This window comes from Taudactylus pleione, unplaced genomic scaffold, assembly GCF_031769625.1.
Source record: "Taudactylus pleione unplaced genomic scaffold, aTauple2 ptg000256l, whole genome shotgun sequence".
NCBI lineage: Eukaryota > Metazoa > Chordata > Amphibia > Anura > Myobatrachidae > Taudactylus > Taudactylus pleione.
Window position 1 is genome coordinate 8,065,289 of NW_028284658.1, and position 4,570 is coordinate 8,069,858.

General features: G+C 52.0%; 1 pseudogene; it reads left to right on the plus strand.

The window, feature by feature from the left end:
• Positions 1 to 1,398: 1,398 nt before the first annotated feature.
• LOC148514916 (uncharacterized) lies at positions 1,399 to 4,091 on the plus strand (annotated as a pseudogene).
• The last annotated feature ends 479 nt before the right edge of the window (positions 4,092 to 4,570 follow it).

Below are 4,570 nucleotides of genomic sequence, written 5' to 3' on the forward strand. Positions count from 1 at the left end.
GCATCAGAACGACAAATTGTTCAAATCGTGTAGTATGTACCCACTATCACGATGCTGATGTGTGCTCCTGCGGGTCGTCCATCGCATCCTCAGATCTTTTGTACATGCAGAAAGATCTGAGGATGTCACTAGCGGTGCCATGCTGCCGAATGCAGCATGGCCCCCGCTACCCCTCCCCCCGCCATTGCTCTGTGGCTACCAGCATCGGCAAGTGTGTATATACTTTCCGATGCCGGCATCCCCGCCGGGTCTGTCGCAAACGATGTTGTGCTGGGGTACACATCGTCTAATGTGTACGCAGCTTAAGAATCGTGTTTGGCTAAGTTTGCATTCCCATGCGAGTTTCCTTGAATTTGCAACTCAGAGATTTACTAAAGGCAAACGCGTGCAAAAATTACGATCCAGCACAGAGATAGACGTCAAAACACTTGAATAGAATTCAACAGACCATCGAACCAACATGCGAGTACTCTCCATAGCCAGGAATACAACCCATGGATTTCCTAAGAATGGAGGATGAAATTTGAATAGAATTGAGGAAAGGTAAGATTGCTGGTTTTCTGCTGTGTGTGGGTTTTGATGACAGCCTTGTTGCTGGGTTAAACTGTTTGTGTCAGATTGAGTGGATTATCCTATAGGATGTTAGTAGGAGGAGCTGGGGTTGTTTATTTAAAGGTCTGCCAGAACTCAGCTCAGTCTCTTTAGTGATCTTCTTACAGAGCTAAGTATCTGAGTTGTCCACTCATTGTGCCACATTGCTAGTAGTTGCTTGCAGCATTCCCCTATTCCACCCATCATGTCACGACCCCGTCGCTCTGCTCCTCCTCCCAGCCGGCTGGCTGATTTTGCCTGCCCCATTCGCTTTGCTCCCGCCCGCGGCTCATCCCCCATTCCTCAGCCTTCCCTTGGCAGTTTGTCACCGGGTGGGTCCATCGACCCCCCCGGCAGTTCCCCACCACACATAGGCTCTCCCTCTGTGACCGCGCCCCCACCCCTGGTTTTACAGCCCTCCGGCAGGCAGGCTTCCCCGGCGCCTCTTCTTTGCCATACCTTGCACTATTCGGGTCCCATGGCGGAGCGTCCTCCTTCCGCGTCTGTCGGCACGCCCGCTTCATTGCCGGGCTCACCTGCCGGTGCCTCAGGGCCTGCCCCGCTCCAAGGTTTGGCCATTACAGCCAGCGTTTCTCCCTCTCCTTGCACGCCTCTTTTACCTGTTCTGGCGGGTGCTCCTCCCGCGAGTTACACATCGGCGGCAGTTTCCCGTGCGGCGGGCAGCACATAGCAGACCCTTCAACGTGGCCTTATGCGGGCACGGGTGCTGGGCTTATTTCCCTGCTTACCTCCTCCCCTGTCTCTATAGCACAAGGTGGTCCCGTCGGCCTGGCTCATGCGGCAGGTATGGCGGCCATCTTACAGCCGGGCGCCATTTTGGGGATGGGCTCCCCTTATTTCGACGGTACTGCCAGTCAGCTGCACAGCAGCATTGCACCGCGTTTATCAGCTCCCAGCTGGTTCCCCGCTCATGGTGAGGTTGTACCCATTAGTGTCATTTCGCAGGCAGCTTATCAGCCACCGTGGTTTACACCAGCTGGTAGTCAGGCTGCGGCAAGCGCAGCTTCAATGCCCCTTTCCATGTCCGGGCCTAACTGGAGCCAAGCATCCTGGAGCTCAGGTGTTACCCCACCTGTTTTATCCTCCCCTGCGGTGGCTCCTTCCACGTCTGTGTACGGGGCTCACTTCACGGGACCCCCTATTTACTACCCGTCAGCTTTGCCACAGCATCAATTGTATTACCCCTACTTGCCGCCATGGCAAACCTACCCCTCCACCCCGGCCGCACCCCCTCTTCGGCTGACGTTTTATCCTCCAATTTCACATGCGTTGCCTTTTAACCCTGCTGTGGATAGCACCAGTCAGGCTCCCCCTATACAAGGTCCGCGCTCTGCCCCTGCGGTGGTGGACCCGACGCCCTCGTCCACCATCGCTACCTTGTCCACGTTGCCGGTGCCTCACACGTCTCTTTCAGTTTCAGGTACAGATGTGGTTAGCGGGCAAACTACCGTCGTGTCTGGGATGCCTTCATTGTCTGAAACTGCGCAAGACCCCTCTACCCCGGCGAACGGGACAGGTGCGGAATCAAGGGATAAAGTGGGTGAAGAGGTTCCGGGTCCATCAGGTTCCGGTGAGTATGACAAGGACATGTCTTCTACTGATTCTTCTTCTTCCTCTTCACACTCTTCTGGTTCGCCTGCATGCCCCCGCAAAATTGCCCGTATGGTAGCGCGGCGTTTAGCAATAAAGTCCAGTAACAATGCTAGGAAGGTTGATGAGATAGGGGCAATACAGCAAGAAGCGGGCGCTGACACGGTGCACTGTGCAAATACGGCGGTTCTCAGGGGCTTGCGTAAAAGTGTTAGAAACAGGATTCGTAGAGGAAAATTTGTGGACCTTTTTTCGCTCACAGATGATATGAAAAAGGATTTCACTCAGGCGAAGAAGTCGGGCGGCATTGGCGAAGATGCATTTTGCAGCTTTAACGCATGGTTGAAAGGAATGCTCATTTTCGCGACATGTTATTTGGAGACCAGGGCAGCCGAGCATGTTAACATTCTAAGATATTTATTCTTGGTTCTTGACATGTTCGTCAGGTCTCGTAATCTGGCCTGGCGCGAATATGATTCTCAATTCCGGAAGAAGCATGACGGTGCTCTCCTCATTCCATTTGGGGTAAAAGACGTAGAGGTTTGGTTAGAGGTGTCGCAGCAACGTCGGCCCCCCCGTGGATGGTGCTCCCCCTTGTAAGAATCTTGCAAACAACAGGCAGGGGACGGCGGGAGGGGGGAGAGGAAAATGTTTCGCCTATAATGATTCCAAGTGTACGCGGGGTGCAGGCTGTCGTTTTCGCCACTCCTGTCGTCTCTGCGGGGGGGAGCATCCAGCCAAGGATTGTCGACGGGGTACAGGAAGTGTGTCCCAGGATAGAGGAGAGGGTCACAAAGGAAATGGTTAAAGCCGTTTCTCCGGTATGCTTGGCTTCTCTTACCAGATGGCTAAAGTTATATCCTTGTAGAGAGGATGCTTTGTTTTTGTTAGAAGGTTTTACTGTTGGTTTTCGTTTGCCTATAATGGGGCCTTTGTGAATAAGGGCGTCACAGAATTTGCGTTCCGCCAGGGATTTTCCAGGGGAGTTGAGGAGTAAAGTGGGTGCGGAGGTTTTGCTGGGGAGGATGGAGGGTCCCTTTCCCTGTCCTCCTTTGCATAACCTCTGTATATCCCCGGTGGGGGTGGTTCCCAAAAAAGTGCCGGGTAAGTTTCGCTTGATTCAACATCTCTCTCATCCTCGGGGCGGATCAGTGAATGATGCCATACCTGAGAGCTATTGTAGGGTAGTGTATCAATCTTTTGATGCTACTTTAGACTTAGTGCGCAGTTTTGGTAGTGGCGCTTTAATGGCGAAGCTGGACATAGAAGCTGCATTTCGTTTGTTACCGATGCATCCGGAGGCCATGCAATTCATGGGTTTTAGATTGGATTCGGGTTATTTTGTAGACAAATGTTTACCCATGGGTTGCGCGGTTTCCTGTGCCTATTTTGAGAAATTCAGCTCTTTTCTTCAATGGTGTCTGCATGCCGGTACAGGTCAGATGGGTATAGCGCACTATTTGGATGATTTTCTCTTTATAGGCCCAGGACAGAGCGAAGTTTGTGCTGATCTTCTCTGTTCTGCGCAGGCTTTTTTCAAAGTGTTAGGTGTCCCCATTGCCCATGACAAAACGGAGGGTCCGGTGGCGTGTTTGTCGTACTTAGGCATAGAGATAGACACGGCAGCGGGTTGTTGCAGGTTACCTAAGGATAAGGTTGAGAAACTGCAGGAACTAATTGAGTCGTGTTTAGCAGCAGAATCAGTTAGGTTACGCAGGGTTCAATCGCTTCTGGGTTCCTTAAACTTTGCCTGTCGGATCATTCCCATGGGTAGAGTTTTCTGCAGAAAATTGGAGAGGGCCACAGTCGGTGCGACGCGGCCGCATCAGTATATTCGCCTGTCGGGAGAGATTAAAGAGGATCTTGGAAATTGGAAGCGTTTTTGTTGAGTTTCAACGGTGAACGCATTTGGCCTTCACCCCCGTTGGCGAATAGCATGCTTCAACTTTTTACTGATGCGGCTGGGTCGTCTGGTTTTGGGGCCTTTTTCAATGGGGAGTGGTGTGCTGCTCCATGGCCGCTTGATTGGCACAGGGAGGGACTGACGACAAATATGTTGTTGTTGGAGCTGTTCCCAATTGTCGTAGCGGTGGAACTCTGGTCTGTACGACTGAGTAACTGCCAAGTAGTATTTTGGTGTGACAATCTGGGAGTGGTTCACGCCATCAACAATCAACGTTCGTCCTCACCTTTTGTTTTACGTTTGCTTAGGCATTTAGTTTTGCGCTGCCTCGAGGGCAATATAAGATTTAGAGCTAGACATGTACCGAGTGTCTGTAACGAGATTGCTGATGCTTTGTCTCGCTTTCAGTTCGCGCGCTTTAAAGCTCTTGTCCCGTCGGCTTCTGACATTGGTTTGGTGTGCCCC